Genomic DNA, 18014 nt, shown 5'->3' with positions numbered 1-18014 from the left:
TCAATCTGTATTAGTCCAACCTTAAATATGCCTGGAGGGTTATTCCATTTAGTAACACAAAGAAACACTCTGCAAGCATTGCAGAACAGTATTCTACCTTCTCAACTACTTTGTGAAGAAATAGCAGCCTTTTTTGGATAAGATCTTCAACATCAGGGTACCCATGGCTACTCCAACAACTGTCCTGTGCCCACAGGCCAGTCATGAATATCCTTGATTGGAGACATTTAAACTAATGTTGAAGGAACAATGAGGTCCTCTGTCTCATCCTGTCGACTTTTGGGTTCCTAGTAGAGCCATGCCCAGCTGAGGTCGGGATGCCCCTCCTTTCGGTTCCTAAAAATTGCAACCTTTCCATTTGCAATAACTTGTCAAGCGAGCCAATATTCCCCAAGGAGTGGAGGTCAGCAGTCGTGAAGCCTGTATTGAAAAAGCTTACTTTAACCCTGACTCTATTAACACCTTTTGGCCAATTTCATTAGTGCCGCTCCTGATTAAACTATTGGAAAACTGAAGATCAGCCAGCTGCAGCATCAAGTAATCATCAAATGGCCTACATGTAATATCCTAGGCAAGTTTCCACCCAGGGTAGAATTCAGACGTGGCAGCGACGGCTCGTGGAGGGAGTTACGGTGGGGCAGGAGGGCGGGGAGGGGAAGGGGCAGGGCGGAGGTTGCTAAAAACCGGCATATGGATAATTGCAGGTAAGTAAACAATTTAATTAATAAAACGAATTTCGTAGCTCGCACTGCATTGCATTTTCCTGCCCCACCGTAACTCCCTCCACGAGCCGTCGCTGAGACGTGGTGATACTATTAGCCTTGGACAACCTAAGAAGGCTTGTAAACCTTGGTTGGGGCGGAGTGCTGTTTTTACCAGATCTGTCAGCTTTCATACAGTACTCTTCAACAAACCCTGACTAATCTAGGTTTGTCAGGCAGTATCCTGAAATGGATTACATCCTTCATATCTAGGAGTGGTGCATTATTTAGCATTACAAACTTTTATTTCTGAGGTAGGATTTTGTTTAGTCATTGTAGTTATTCACTGGCCACATTACTCCATCAGGTCAGAGCATGTTTTTACATGGATGCAGATCATACACAATGCATCTTCGCTCTGCCTCACTCCTTGATGTGCAACCCCAGTTCAAAAACTCCCGACTGGGAAAGTCTGTTGATTGTCTGGTGGTGGATGTCAGCCAGTCTTTTTAAACTCAATCCAACAAAGACCAAATACTCACTCCTGATAACACTGTTCAGTGACTAACTTTGACATTCTGGCCACAGTCTACCCCTCCCCCCCTCCATCTGAGGTACATTGGAATATGGATGTGACTATAAATTACAGTGGGGTGGACTGAGAGTTATGTTCAAAGAGAACATAAAATATCTAAAGGAATGTGCCTTTTAATTATCACAGAAGAGCCTCTCCCATGTAAAGAATAGCTTCCTATTAGGATTGAGCCTTCTGGATAAATTGGTAAAAAATTTGACGTGAGCCCTTACCAAAAATATGTGGCATGCTTCATTATCGGGTCAACCTCTGTTCTAAAAATGTGTATAAATTAGTATATCATCACAATGTGTTGGCTTTGTAAAGAAGTAGACTGAGAGCACATCAGAATATCAGAGAGAAGAAAGATGGTAGTACTCTAGGAAACAATAGTAAGTTGAATACAGACACAGGTCACAGACACAGGTCATGTGGCCACAGGTTGCAATGGGAGGAGCATGGTGAAATGAAATGATCTAAAAAAGACACAGTAAAAAAAATCATTTCGGGTGACTGAGCTTTCAATTCGCCATTTTGTGCGCCCATGCTGGCAGTTAAATCGTCATTGAACATTTTCAGGGCTGCCTCCCCTGCTCTTGTAGCCATTCATTCACCATTCTGCTGTGATGAATCTTTTCGTAAACAACCCCAGCCTTGCTGCAGGGTACAGGCATAGCGACCTTTCCCAATGGCCACCAATGTCAGCACATTGTTCTCCGTGACCGTCTACTTGCACTCATGGGTGTCCTGCGCCCCTCCGGCTGCCAATCACTGCCTTCAGTAGATGCACTTTTGTAGGCTTGAGGAGCGCTCTATGCTGTACTTCTATTCACTCCACCACTGCTGCTGGTTTACGCGATACACACGATTGAGAGTATGTCAGAGATGTAATACCGGCACAATCTCTAACGTACCTACTCCCACTCCTGTTCTGCATAGTCGCTTCTAAACAGGCACTGACACAGCTAGAATCAGTTTTAGTTTTTGATCTCACAGAAAGCTTGACACGTTTCAGCAGTTTGCTACACCTCACACATTGTAGTTGCCATTTTGCATGTGATTTAAACCGTCACTCACAGCGACACGACACAGAAAAAACACTTTACATGCCTGTTTACATCTTTGAAAAAATGCACAGTGCAAATAAATTATTAGAAAATTCCAATTAATTACACCTTGCATATTATCACATTTGATACATACAAATCACAGCTGTATTCCAGAAAAATGTCAACATATTCACAGGATTAAAATTGAACAAGACTTTAAATTCAGTCTATTATTAGAAATTAATCAGCATCGATTTTTATCCAACACATACTTGCATACATTTCCAGACTAGTGCCATAATTTGCTCTTATATACACAGGACAATTGAAACTTTAATTGAAGGAAATTCAACTTTTAATTTTTAAATGCGAACTTCTCAACATTTAAAAAAAAATCTCCAATTTAAAAAATGCACATCCATGGATTCATTTTCAAAATCTTAAAAATCTTAATATGTATAAAACATAAAATAATAAACAAATTAAATGGAAAAATACAGTAAGGAAACTACTGTTCCCATGCCAGTCTGTGCAACAGTAAGGAAAGTGTTTGACACTGGAGGGCTAAAACGTACTATTTCCACTCCAATCTGTGCAACAGTACGGAAAGCGTAGGACTTTAAATGGGTACATTTACTATTCCCACTCCAGTATGTGCAATAATAGAGAAAGCGTTGGACACTGGAGTGTTAAAATGGACTTTTCCTACTCCAGTCTGTGCAAAGGTAAAACAGGCATTGGACACCAAAAGCATACTTTTTACTATTCCCACTCCAGTTTATGAAACAGTAGGGTAAGCGTTGGACACCAAAGGGGTAAAGTTTACTATTCCCAATCCAGTCTGTGCAACAGTAGAGAAAGCATTGGACTCTGGAGAGGTAAACTTTACTATTCCCACTCCATTCTGTGCAGCAATAGAGAGAGAGTAGTTCACTTCAAACAAATAACATGCTTTAACAAATCTATGAATTAACCGAAAAATTACATTCTTAATATAAAAATGATATGTGTAAATTAAAAACAAAATAAAACAAATTACATAATTATAAAAATGTTAAATAATGATTATCAATTCAATTTTTTTAAATTAAAATGCCACGCTATATTGCTAAAAACATAACAGTCAACAATTAAAATGCAATTGAAATTAAAAAAGTATGACACAATTACCCTGCTAACTAATAAATCAAACAGTTATTAATACATGGATAAAACAGTTTTTAATGTATTATTACATAAATAACTTTCTTTTCTCCTTAAAACGCAACAAAAAAACACCTAATATATAACATAAGAAATAGAAATATTAAATAATTTCCAAAATTATCAATAAATGTTATGAAAATAATAATACAAATTAAAAAAAGAAATAATTGACTTCCCACCCTATTCCTTTACAAACTAAAGAACCCAAAACTACAATGTAACTTTACAAGATAATAATTGCACAATTTACATATTTATCAAATAAATAATTATTATTAAATTATTAATTAATTATCAATACATTATTTCCTAACTAACTTCCCACCCTCTATCCCTAAAAACCCAACAACCTGCACCTAAAATATACCATAAAAAATATGATTACAAAAATTACATAATTAATTATCGATTAAACAATTCATAATACATTAATAATGAATTTTTAATTATTATACTGAATTAATTTGAATTGAATTGAATTGAATTGAAAATTCCATTTATATAGCGCATAACCACCCAAAGGCCTCGCAGCGCTAGAGACTGAATTCTGTGTGCGACTGCAGGGAAAGATTAATGCGCTTTTGAGAACAGATGGGTTTTCAGTTCTCTCCTAAATGACATCAGGTTGCTGTTTTTCCTGAGGGACAGGGGTAGGGAGTTCCATGCCTTCGCCGCTGAATAGGTGAAAGAGCGGCCGCCCCATCGAGCTCTCTTGATTTTTACTTTTGTTGCCAAGTGCAGTGAAGCTGAACGTAGGGATCTAAGCGGTACATACGGCTGTACTAAAGGGTACAGTACTGCCGGGCCAGTTTGATGGAGGGATTTGTGCAGAATGAACATGGCCTTGAATAGTGATCTTGAGGCCACTGGAAGCCAGTGAAGCTCCTTCAGGGCATTTCTCGCTGACTGCCAGCGGGGGATATTAAACAGTAGGCGGGCGGCGCAATTTTGAGTGACCTGAAGTTTTTTTGTCACTGATGCCGGGGCCCCAAGATATAGAACATTTCCGTAGTCCAGGCGGGAGAGAATCAGGGCCTGGACCATGACCCTCCTCGCCTGGAATGGGAGCAGAGGGAGCAATTTCCCCCTTAACCTCGTACAAATCCAACAACCTGCACCTATATATCTTAAAAAATATAATAATTACACAATATACATGATTAGTTATCAAATAAACAATTAAGAATTCATCAATAATTAGTTATTTACTAATTATACATAATTAACTTTCCACCCTTCACCCATACAAACCCAACGGCCTGCCCCTAAAATAAAACTTAAAAAATATATATATTAATTGCACAATATACATATTTAATTATAAATTAGCAATGAAATAGTTAATATTTATAAAAAATTAAATATCAATTAATTATACCTAAGCAACTTCTTACCGTTCACCCCAACAAACCCAATAACCTACACCAAAAATATAACTTAAAAAATATGTTAATTACACAGTTCACATAATTAATTATCAATGAAATTATTTATATTAATTAAAAATTAAAAACTTTCAATTAATTATAGTTAATTATCTTCCCATCCTGTACCTTTCAAAACTTCACAACCCGCTACAACATTGTAAATTACAATTAACAATTACAGTACATTTTAAAATAACCAAAAATTACAAACTATATTTCTACAACAATTATACAAACAATTCATAAAATATACAATCAAAATATAAACTAAAATACATAAAGATTATTTAAAAGTTATATTTTTTACAACCATATTTTTGTAAACGATATTAACAAACACATATTTTTGACAATGATATTAATTAACTAAAAAGATTGATATTTTTGTAAACTATATTTCTGCTTCACGATATTAAAAACTCAATATTTGTGTGACTCGATATTTTTGACTCAATATTTTGTCGAAATACCATATATAAGACACCCCTCAGGCAAGCAGAATGGTAGGGTGCGGTATATTAGGAAGCAGAACATGTGTTTTGCATGTTCTGACATTAAAAAGCCTACATTGTTTTTTTCCATGAACAGGGCTGATAGCCTCATTGGCGAGTGCATTGACAAGTAAAGATGACAACTCAGCATTTCTAACTGCTGAATGGGACCACTAAAAAGGACACTTCAGGGTATAAAAACAAAAGAATCATGGCTTTAAATCGGACTTAACGCTTAAGTCAAATTTAATGTAACTTTTAAGTAAACGGCAACTTCAGAAATTTGCCAAAACTTTGCCCAAGTTTCCAGTGACCATTTATGTTTACAAGCCACAAGACAGCTTTCTGTGGAGGAGCGTGAATAACTCAGGCCTGCCACGGAAAGAGGTGTCAATTCCACCAGGGCAGTAAAGCCAACTAGAGTTTGAGCCCAAAAGGCAAGCTTTAAAGGAGAAACTACACCTGAAGGGCATAGAGTGAACAAACATGGGAGGGGCTGCCCTTTTGCTCTAGAAGATAAGTTGATGGTAGGGACATAGAGCAGAAAACAGTTGCCAAAGTCTGTGGGTGCATAGCTCACAGGTAGCCACACCTCTAGGGTGGGCTTCCAAGCGTCACACACCAAGAGATGGGTAGAATATTTCATCCTGGGACATTGCAGGAAGTTGTCATTAGTTGGGAGGAACCAAAGTACTCCATAAGCTAATGATGACCGCATTGCTTGAGCTTTCTGTGAACCCAGATCACATCTGGACTGGAGAAAATACCAAAGAATGACTGCCCTGCTGTTCCCTGAACGTGATAAAGAGAAGCTGCACCACTGAGTGGATGGCCCCTGCTGATCCTTGGGCTAGCACAGAAAGGACTGTGCCTGTGGTGCCTGGCTTGAGGAAAAGTTGTCCCAGAGTCTCAGACAGAAGAGGTAACTCCAACAATCAGTTGGCTGGCTCCCTGTGCTCCGCTACAGGGCCACAAATGCTGAAGAAGCCTGCCTTAGCCAATCAGTATCCATAATTTCCTGTTCACCACTGGCCACCAATATGCAACCTAAAAGTCTGCGTCCTTACACTCAAAAGTTGCCCCCGAGTCATTGGAGTGCAGGTTGGTCGCGCAAGAAGTACAAAAGGGAACCATTGATTTCGTTGAGACTGGAAACGAGTAGTCCAGTGACAACTGGACTTTGCTGGACACTCACAGGACTTCAAGGGACAATGAACCCTTTGGCTAGAGTCGCCTCACAAAGACTGTGGACTGAGGAATAGCCCCAGAAAGCCCCTCGACATCTGCTCAACAACCTCAGCATCCTACTGCATCTTCAACATCCTGTATTCACTACATCAGGACCACTTCATTGATGTCTAGGTTGTTCAGCAATGTTATGATGATTTGTTTAGTGCACTAATAACCCAACCCAAGAAGGTATCCAGGCACATGGGCAGGTATGTAGTTGTGTGGTCCTCCAGGTGCTGATATGAAGAGCCAGGTCTTCAGCTTTTTGTGGAACTCAGGAAGGGAGGAGGAGGCTCTGATGTGTGGAGGGAGGTCATTCCATGTCTTGCACGGTAGGAGAACAAGCAGTTTTGCTTTTGCGGATGCAGGGATTGCGTGTGGGTGAGAGTAAGGCAGAGCATAGGTGTCCAAAGGGTTGGTGCTCGTGTATGTGACTGTTCAGGTGTCCTGGTCCTGTGTTGTGTAAGGCTTTGTATGTGTACATGAGAAGCTTGAATTGGCTATGCTTGTGAATGGAGAGCCACTGCAACTTCCTGAGGTGTGGTGTGATGCAGGTGTGGCATGACAAGTCAAATATGAGTCTTGCAATGATATCCGCGATGATCTGGAGTCTGTGTAGGAATTGTTTGGAGATACAAGTGTAGCCAGTGTTGCCATAGTTCAGCCTGTTGGGATGAGTGCTTGCATGGTGGCCCATCTGGTGTTCTGAGGCAACCTTTTGCAGATCATTTGCAGCATGCATAGAATGTGGAAACAGGAGGTGCACAATGCATTGACTTTAGCTGCCATGTTGTCTAGGAATATCACTAGATTTCTTGCATGGTCTATCGGTGTGGGTTTTGATCCTAGCAGCGATGGCCACCAGTTGGAGTCCCATGGGTAGGTCTTATTAGCGAAGACAGGTACTTCAGTTTTATCAAAGTTGAGCTTCAGGCAGGTGGTTCGCATCCAGTCTGCTACCGTAGTCATGCAGTTGTTGAAATTGGTTCTGGTGGTGATTTCCATGTCTGTCAGGGAGGGGATGAGTTGGGTGTCATCGGCGTAGGAGATGGCGGTGATGTCTTGGGATTGGATGATGTTGGAGAGTATTGTCATGTTGTTTAAAAGGTGGGGCTGAGGGACGATGCCTGTTGGACTCAGCACATCAGTTTTGTGTTCTTTCATGTGATGGATCACAGCCTGACCCTTTGTGTTCTTACCGTAAGGCAGGAACTGATTCATTTCAGAGTGGATCCTTGCTTGCCAATCTTATGGAGTCTTCTGATGAGGGTGTTATGGGAGACAGTGTTGAAGGCAGCAGAAGGGTCGAGCAGGACAAGGGTCGCTGTTTCTCCTCAGTCCAGGGTAATTTAAATGTTGCAGGTGGCCACAATGAGTGCTGTTTCAGTGCTGTGGTTTTTCTGAATTAGGATTGATTGTTGTCTAGAAGATGGTGAAGTTCGAAGTGCGTTGTGAGTTGCATGTTTATGACCTTCTCACTCACTTTGCCTGGATAGGGGAGCATGAAGATGGGTCAGAGTTTGTTCAGTTGATTTGAGTCGACTATGCGCTTCTTGTGGAGGGTGGTGATTTCTGCAATTTTCCATTCATACGGGAAAGTAGCGAACGTGATGGAGGTGTTGATGATGTGGTTCAGGGTGGTGCTGATTGGTGATGTTCCCAGGTTCTAGTCGTGGTGGGGGCATAGGTCCATTGGGCCCCGAGTAGATGTTCTGTATGATTGCTGTTGTGCCATTCCTGGTGAAGGTTGCCCCTTCAGTCAGGTGGACATCTTGGTTGGTTGTGGCTAGGTTAGTGATGACTTCTCTAGGGTTGGGTTGGTGTGCGAAGTTGCTGTAGATGTTTGCAATTTTGTATAGACTTAAGCTATGAACTCCAATAAGAAGGAAATTGCTGGAATGATATGAAGGAGTGGGCTGTCTACATTTGCATCCTCTACAACTTAATCCAAACCACAAGAAAAATCAAACAAGACGCATAATGAAGGGTCCTTGCTTTGGGAAATACCCTAACTTTGGGGTCCCTAAAGTCCTCGTAAGTTGTAAAACATGAATAGGATCAAAGAAATACAAAATATTTTGTATACAATGGCCTCACACAACCCCCTGAATGTCCTGCTTCATCAGTGGTCACCTGTGCTTGAAAAAGAATCCTTTAGTGGGGGCAGGCTTCCTGTGTTGACCGGGAAGTACATATAGATGGAGGGTGGGGAAGGGGATCCGGAAGAAAGAGTAAAAGTCATGGTTGTATCTTCTTTGGAAATACCTTTCATTATGGAGAAGGCAGCAAAATGATTAAAAACTGAAAGGTTGCATAGGAATGGTAATTACTCCTGCATCAATCAGATCAACATGTTTCAGCCCATAGCCCCTTACGGGGTCCATGACTTTTTTCAGGACCAGGGATCCCTAACATCCTATATTGCAACAGTCCTTACGATTAACACACAACATGTACACACACTATACCAAGTCTTCAGCTCGCCTGTTTGACATGCATTGTCATAATAATATTTAAAATGTTTAATACATGATTAATTCAAAGTGATTGCATTTAGCAGTAAAAACACATTTAGGAACAATATTGAATTCAGGAGCTAATTCAGCATTGTCCTTTTGCTGTGTGCAGTGGCGGGTTGGCAGATCATCCCCTCATTGGGAACCAATCCTCCGCTGCACCCACCTTTCGGACATGCACAGCAGGGGATTAACTGTGCTGTGCACAACCTAATCATGGGCAACCACTTTGGTACTATGCACAACCCCCTGTGGGAGACAAACACCCTGGCTTTGCCTGTGCGCACCTGGGAGAGTTGGCTGCAGGGCCTGCTCTGAACCCCACTTCGGCCGGCCAAACCCCCACTGCACGTGGAAAGGGGAGACCTCTCGGTCACCCCGAACGTATGGCTGGGTGCCCCGATTCCCCCGGGAATCCTTTGCGGGCGGGGGGGCGTGTCCCGCCGGTATGCCCATAGTGGCGTGGTTGGAGCACGCCCCCGCCGCCTAAAAGGGTAGTCCTAACACTCGCCCGGAAGTCCGTGCACTTCTGAGCGGGATGGGGATGCTTCCCCGCCTTCCCGCTGCAAGATAAAAGGCGCGGAAATCCAGGCAGGCGTCCTCTTGTTCCTGCGCTCTGAGGGCTGCACCACTCGTCGCTCGTGAGCCCTCAAGGGAACAAGCTGCAGTTTTTGACCCATCCACCAGCCCCTGTTGCAGAAGTTTGGGAGTAAACAAAGTTCTAATTTGCAAGCTGATTGTAATGAATAAATGTCTTGTTGGAATCGTTTCTCTCACCTACAATTGATGCCAAGAATGTGCACGCAACTGAATACTTGCCTATAGCCCTTTTTTCCCTTTGTAGAAATGTAATGAATTATATGCAATAAAAGCGTTCTCTGTTATAGGACCTTTTTTCCTTTGTAGCAATGTTATAGTTCATTGGATATATCTAGCTGTAATTTGAGTTAAGCATAGGTTTTTTCCCCCTAGTAGGTAACTAACTGTCGTATTTATTTAGTCTTCGGTCGGGCGGTAAGGTCATGATCGGTGAGCAGTGATTTCAAGGTCCCTAGTGGGGGTGCCACCCATTATGGATGGGAGCGCCCGGGGGGAGGCGTCCATTGGCCCCTCCCACGGGTGGGCGGCACCCATTACGGATTGGTCGCCCAGGGGGAGACGGCCATAGGCCCCTCCCAGGGGGAGACAGCTATATGCCCCTCCCACGAATTTCCCGGGGGGCGGATATCCGCTCCGGCGGAAGAGAGTGCGGGGAAAGGAGGGGAGTCCACGCTGTCCTTCTTACGGATACCCCGCACGGGAACTCGGACGACCTTAAGATGGCGTCGAGTGAAAGGGGGCCCCCATGACAAGGGAAGTTACAGTTGGCTACGAGGGTAAAGCCCTCTGCGCATGCGCCACTCACACGTGAGGGCGGGAATTTGGTGATAGGGATCTGACACCGGTTAAGACCTTGCCGTTGGCCCCTAATGATAGGATGTACAAAATTCTTATGAAAATGCATTATGTCATGATGTTAGACCCGGTTAGGAAAATCTTTGTATTAGAGATTTGTTACGGTTAACCTGTATACCTGTCTTCATCAAGTGTAATGAAAGTTGAATTTTGTACATGATACATGAAATATTTATAATTTAAAGTTTTACATTTTGTTTCATATTTTAATAAATACGTCCGGGGGGGTCGTGAGGCCCCCCTGCCTTCCAAAAGTTCAAACTGTGTCTGTCTCCTACCATTGGGATTGGTGGTGGAAGGGGTGGCGGGCATCCCTGGCCATACGGTCTTTGGCTGTGTTCACTGCATCCAACACTCCAGGGGAAGGGTACTCTGCCATATAACCACATTTTAGTTTCATCTTATAATAAAAAATTGATGTCCTGATTAATTTAAATATTATCACTTAAATTATCTATTGCTTAATAATGACGTAATTACATTTTAATTACTTTCTTAATTTTAAGTGACATCGCTTTAAGGGTAAAAGTAACTTACCTGTGATGTAAAGGCTCCCGATTACTCCGGTGATGTAATGACTTCTAGTATAAAAATCTAGATTAATGGTTACAATTTTTGGTAAGAAAAACACAAATGAAGCCCGCACCAAAAAAGGACAGGGCATCTGCTACTGTGAATCAGAGTCATTGTAGAAGTCAGCTCACCAGACCAAGAATTTCCAATTGAGCCAACTAAACATCCCCTGTCGGAAACTGTAAGATTCCCCCACCTCTAAATAGTGTGGGGGAACCACTGATTTGGTAAAGCGGAAAGCTCCACCAATTAATGGGAAAACTTCAGTTCTGCCCACATAATCACCAGTGTTTGATAATAACCACTGTTCAGGCATTCTCCACAAAAAGGTCTATCTACAGATTCAAAAAGAGTATTTGTCATTATGAAGTACATTTTGGATTAATTATTTTTGCTTTTACTTTTCCCGAAGGAAAAACATTAATAAAGTGAGGCTGAGCAGCAACTACTGAAAATTGTTCCTAGTAATGATATAGAGCCACATTCTCAAGCTTTTCTATCCCAAGACTCACTTGGGTGCAGGGACAGGAACAGGAATATAACAATTTTAAATTCCAAACTTAGTAGAATCAGGAATGCTGACATTTTCAGTTCATAAGTTGCTTTCACAAACATGAACATTTTGGCAGAATTATTAATTTCCCAAGTTCAGAGCGGGAGCGGGGGGGAATCTGGGTGTTTCATGGTGTTGGCCGTAACAAAATAGAGCGAGAACCTATGACTTACCTTTCGGTGGGTTTTCATATACATTAGGTTATTTCCAAACATCAATACACCTTTGTTGTTTTTTAGCCACTTATAGTGTTCAACTCATGGTAATTCGATGGATAAAATTTCACCAATTGTTTCATTTGATAATTGAACACTTTAGGTCTTGAAGATACTTGTTTGTTTAATTCTTGAATGCGTCTAACCACCGTGATCTTGGTCTTTTTCTTTTCTGTTTCCTTCCATCATTCTGAGCATAATGTTTTCTTCAAAGAAGCCTTCTCTTCTCATGATGTGGACATAATATTAATGCTTCATTTTTATCATAAATGATTCTAGTGACAATTCCTGGCTGGATATGGTCAAGTATTGATTGATTTGTTCTTCCATCAGCCCATTGGATACACATAAGCTTTCACCAGCACTAGAGTTTAGAGGAATCAGTTGTTCGATGATTATTTTCTTAAGTCATCCAGCTTTCACATCCATGTATTGTTACAGGTAAGACGATTGTTTTGATGATTTGTATCTTTGTTGCGAGTGAGATGTCTACGTTCCTTATCATTTTGCCCAGGCTCTTTACTGCTTTTCTTCCCGGTAGCAGCCATCTTCTGACTTCAGGGCTGCAATCAGCCTATCGACGTAGCTTTGGTCCTAAGAAAAATAAGGGGCATATTAGCAAGAACCCTGTTAAAATTATTGCAGTTTTAAGGGAAGGAAACTGCCGCTAAAACGGCGATAATGGGCTTGCTAATACGCGTTGTAGAATTCCAATAGAAGCCCAGGTTAGATGTCCTGCACATCTAACCTGTGCTTCTATTGGAATTCTAGGCTTTTATTGGAATTCTATAACGCATATTAGCAAGCCCATTATCGCTGTTTTTAGCTGCAGTTTCCTGCCACTAAAACGTCGATAATTTTAACGAGGTTCTTACTAATATGCCCCTAAGTCTTTGACGATTTATGTTTCTTCATTGTCAATTCTGAGACTGTGTAAGATTCCTATTGACATGAATATTGACTTTTTTCACATTTAACTTTAGTCCAGCTTCAGTGTCATTTCTTTCGATCTTGACAATCATTGCTTTAAGATTTTATATATTTTGCACAATCATGGTTGTCTCATTAGCATACCACAGGTTGTTGATTTTTCTTTCTCCAAGTTTTATGCCAGTCTGAACGTCATTAACTTCGGATTTTTGCACAGTTTAGAGATTGAACAAAGATGGTGATAGGATACGGGTAGCATAGGTTAAGGTGAAACACATGCAAAACTGCTAACGTAAGGGCAAAGAGTTAGTTCATTTACAGGAGTGGGGTATGGATGCTCACCGTAAGCCACCCCATAGTAAAGTATGTGCAGGCCAATAATTATTGCTTTGTTTATATATATATATTTTATATATATGTGCAAATGCACATGTGATCTTTTATATTTATATACATGCGTGTTGATATGTACACCAGGTTATGGCTACATGCAGAACATTCTACTCATTTAAGTATTCAGTAAAGTTTTTGATCGATTTCCTTGACAACTCGTAGATTCTTTTTGTGAAGCTGATAGAAGTCCAGAATTTTTCCCAAACATGGGAGAAATCCTACTGAAGAATTGTTTTTTTTAACTTTCTTCAATAAGATTTCGCTGGAGACTTATCATCAACACATTCGCGCCATAAAAACTGCATTGAAAGGGGTGCCATGCAGAAACTGAAGCTGGAAGCCAGTTTCCGAGTGAGCACACGCTTTACAGCTCTTCCATTTATTTTGTTAGACTGTGATAAAATAATCAGCTGAATCAGCTAAATCTTCTAAGTACACAAAAGTAATCCTGCGCTTCTCGACCCGTCTCCTCCATGAACAGTTTATAGTGAGTGTGTTTATTGAAGGCCGGATATTAATAATGCAATGCCACCGAGGTTAATGGGCTAACTATTTAAAATGGATTTGGTTTGTAAATACTTGTGTGCAATGATTTAGCCCTCAAATATTTTAGAAGGATACTGTTCTGGAACATCTTGCATGTACCATTATAAATATTACCTTCTCTCTTTTCAGGCTGCAAGAAAGTAGCACAACATTCTATCAGTTATCAAATTAAGTCGATAACGTTTTAATGGGACGAATCAAAGTTAATGAAATTAGTCCATAGCTGCTTTGAGAGTTAGGCTTTGCCAATAATCTTGGTGCACATACAATACATACATATACACACATATATATCTATATCTATATGCACCCAATGGCAGATTATACTCTTTAGTAAACTGCAGCGAACAGCTAATGGCCAGCAACAGCATCAGGCTAAACGCATTTCATGCTTTCACTCCCTTTATCACTGGCCACTATGTCAAGCAGCGAAAAGCTTCACCCGTCACCAATCACTGTATTTTTCTGCCCCTCAAGTGGGCCTCCAGTGAGTAACAAGTGCATGCTGATAAGTGTAGTCCCATTAATACTATCCAAGTGGATTTACTGCTTAAATATGATAAATGTCCCATATCCTTTACCCTAGAGTCTCATCCAGCCGGCATGCCGCAGAATCCTTAATTTCTCAACAACTTCTACTCGTAACTGCAATGCTTGCCACAGCAGACCTGCTCTTGCTTCCACCCAGCAGTGCACTCTTCACGGTTGAACCTGCCATCTTAATTTTCAAGAAAACTTTGTTCCCTAGACAAAGCACCCAATGGCAGATTCCACTCCTTATTAAACTGCAGCAAACAGCAAATGGCCATTAACAGCATCAGGCCAGCGTGTTTCAGGCTTCCCAGCCTAAGATAAGTGGGCAACATGTCATGCAGCAACCAGCTTCACCAGGCACCAATCACTAAATTTAAGTAGCATGTCGCCCTCAAGTGGGCCTCCAGTGAGTATTAAATCCGTGCTTGTAAGTGTAGTTCCATTAATACTATCCTAGTGGATTTAGGGCGTAAAGCATGTTAAATGTTCCATATCCACTACCTCAGTGGGTTTGTTCATGTCCCATCCAGCCGGCTCACTGCTGAATACTTAATTTCTCTGCTTTCTCTGCTTGAAATTGCAATCCTTGCCACAGCAGACCAGCTCTTGCTTCTGCGCAGTGGTGCACTCTTCATGGCTGGACTGGGCGTCTTAATTTTAAAAAAACGTTGTCCCCTAGAGGAAGACACACCCAACAGCAGATTCCACTCTGTATTAAACTGCAGTGAACAGCTAATGGCCATCAACAGTATTAGGCCAAACGCGTTTCGGGCTTCCCTGCCCTTGATCACTGGCTAACATGTCAAGCAGCGAAAAATATATATTCACTGAAGAAACCAAAGGTTACAGGGACAATATAGTTAGGCTCAGATTTCAATTGTACAAATCCATTGAGATTCAGTAGTCATAGTTACATGAGCTAACTATACCTTATGCTCCCACAATGCATAGCTTATGACTTTACATATTTCATCACTCATGACAGCACAGCCACATGCATAAGGGGCTGCATAAGTGTCTCACTGGGTGTGTTAGTGAGTGAGTGTCTGAGTTGGTCTATTAGTGGATGCTTGAGTGTCTGAGTGGGTCTGTGAATTGCTGTGTGGGTATGTCACCGCGTTTATTAGTGTCTTTGTTGGAGTGTCAGTAGCTGTGTGACTGGGTCACAAAGGAACCGAACCTGCCCTTTTATCCACCAAGAGTCCAGAGCTTTGCACAAAACATATACCCAGGTGAAGTTCTTACTACTGGTTAACTACTAAGTGCTACCTCCTCAGGTAACTGTCCAGTGCATATTCTACACAACAGCTGCATTATGGAGCATGTGTGTATTTTGGAAATGTGATTGTTCCTGGTGTGTCTTTATCCAGAAATATCTATATATATATATATATATAGAAGAAGACTACACTGTAAAGAGGTAATTCTCCAAAGAAGGGTCATTCCTCTTATCTATATGAAGCAAGCGTGTCTTATCTTCGTGGAGATTTCATCATATTCCTCTGCATCAAGAACTCCTCACCATAATCAGAGAGTAACGCACTGGGAGAAGTGTGCTTGTTAAGCTGTCCATCATTCTATCATTCTTGCAAAAGGCAGAAAGACCTTTGGAAACTACTAATGTGGGTGAGGCCAAACGGGGAATCATCCAAGTGATTTTCACATTTGCATCCTCTGAGCAATGTAAAGGGAGAACCATGGACTCTGCTCTTACAAGGACAGCAAAGAACCCACTCATCACAGTCATATACAGACTGTGCTCCAATAGATCAACAATGCAGTCACCTCCACAAAGGATGTTAGATTGAGGAAGTTGAACATTTTAGTGAACCATATATCAATCAATCAATCACAGGCATTTATATAGCGCACTACTTACCCAGAGGGTCTCAAGGCGCTAGGGGGGGGGGGGGGGGGTGTTGCTGCTACTGCTCGAATAGCCAGGTCTTGAGTTTCTTCCTGAAGGAGAGGTGGTCTTGGGTCAGGCGCAGGTCGGTCGGTAGGGAGTTCCAGATCTTGGCGGCCAGGTAGGAGAAGGACCTTCCTCCTGTTGTCATTCTTCGGATGCGGGGGACGGCGGCGAGGGCGTGGCTGGCTGATCGGAGATGTCGTTTGGGAGCGTAGAAGTTGATGCGGTTGTTGAGGTAGCTAGGGCCTTGATCGTGTAGGGCTTTGTGTGCGTGGGTGAGGAGGCGGAAGGTGATTCTTTTGTTGACGGGGAGCCAGTGCAGGTCTCTCAGATGTCCGGAGATGTGGCTGTGTCGTGGGATGTCGAGGATGAGTCTGGCTGAGGCGTTCTGGATCCGCTGGAGTCTCTTCTGGAGCTTGGCGGTGGTTCCGGCGTAGAGGGCGTTGCCATAGTCCAGTCGGCTGGTGACGAGGGCCTGGGTGACCGTCTTCCTGGTCTCGGTGGGGATCCACCGGAAGATCTTCCGTAGCATGCGCAGGATGTTGAAGCATGACGAGGAGACGGCGTTGACTTGTCTGGTCATGGTGAGGGAGGAGTCCAAGATGAAGCCCAGGTTGCGTGCGTGGTCTGTCGGTTTGGGTGTGCTGCCCAGGGCGGGGGGCCACCAGGAGTCGTCCCAGGCGGAGGGCGAGGAACCCAGGATGAGGACTTCCGTCTTGTCTGAGTTCAGTTTCAGGCGGCTGGACGTCATCCACTCGGCTACGTCTTTCATCCCTTCGTGAAGGTTGGCTCTGGCGGCGGCGGGGTCGTTGGTCAGGGAGAGGATCAGCTGGGTGTCGTCAGCGTAGGAGATGATGTTGAGGTTGTGTTGGCGTGCGATGGCTCATGTAGACGTTGAAGAGGGTGGGGCTCAGCGAGGATCCTTGAGGGACGCCGCAGATGACTTCTGTGGCCTCTGACTTGTACGGTGGTAGACGGACTCTCTGTGTTCTTCCGTCGAGGAAGGAGATGATCCATTCCAGTGCCTTCTCCTGGATTCCGACGTTGCTGAGGCGCTGCACTAGGTTGCGGTGGCAGACAGTGTTGAATGCCGCGGAGAGGTCTAGGAGGATGAGGGCCGCTGTTTCTCCGTTGTCCATCAGGGCTCGGATGTCATCGGTGGCAGTGATGAGGGCGGTCTCGGTGCTGTGGTTGGCTCGGAAGCCGGACTGTGAGGGGTCGAGGGATCCATTCGTCTCGAGGAAGGCGGCCAGCTGCTTGTTGACGGTCTTCTCGATGACTTTGGCTGGGAACGGGAGGAGCGAGATGGGGCGGTAATTCTTGAGTTCGGTGGGGTCCGCTGTAGGTTTCTTGAGTAGGGCGCTGAGTTCGGCATGCTTCCAGCTCTCCGGGAAGGTGGCGGTGTCGAAGGAGGTGTTGATGATGTCCCGCAGGTGGGGTGCGATGACCGCGTCGGCCTTGTTGAAGACGTGGTGAGGGCAGGGGTCGGTCGGAGATCCGGAGTGGATGGAGTTCATCAAGCGGGTGGTGTCTTCGGTGCTGATCGGAGTCCAGGCGCGGAGGGTGGTGGTGGGGGGGGGGTGGTTCGGTTGTGGCGTGCGTCGGTTGAGTGCTGAAGCTGTTGTGTATGTCCGCGATCTTGTTGTGGAAGTAGGAGGCGAGGGAGTTGCAGAGGTCTTGCGATGGGGTGATGTCGTTGTTTCCGGCGTTGG

The sequence above is a fragment of the Lissotriton vulgaris genome, chromosome 6, assembly GCF_964263255.1.
Source record: "Lissotriton vulgaris chromosome 6, aLisVul1.2, whole genome shotgun sequence".
Taxonomy (NCBI): Eukaryota; Metazoa; Chordata; class Amphibia; order Caudata; family Salamandridae; genus Lissotriton; species Lissotriton vulgaris.
Note: the sequence above shows the minus strand (reverse complement) of the source record.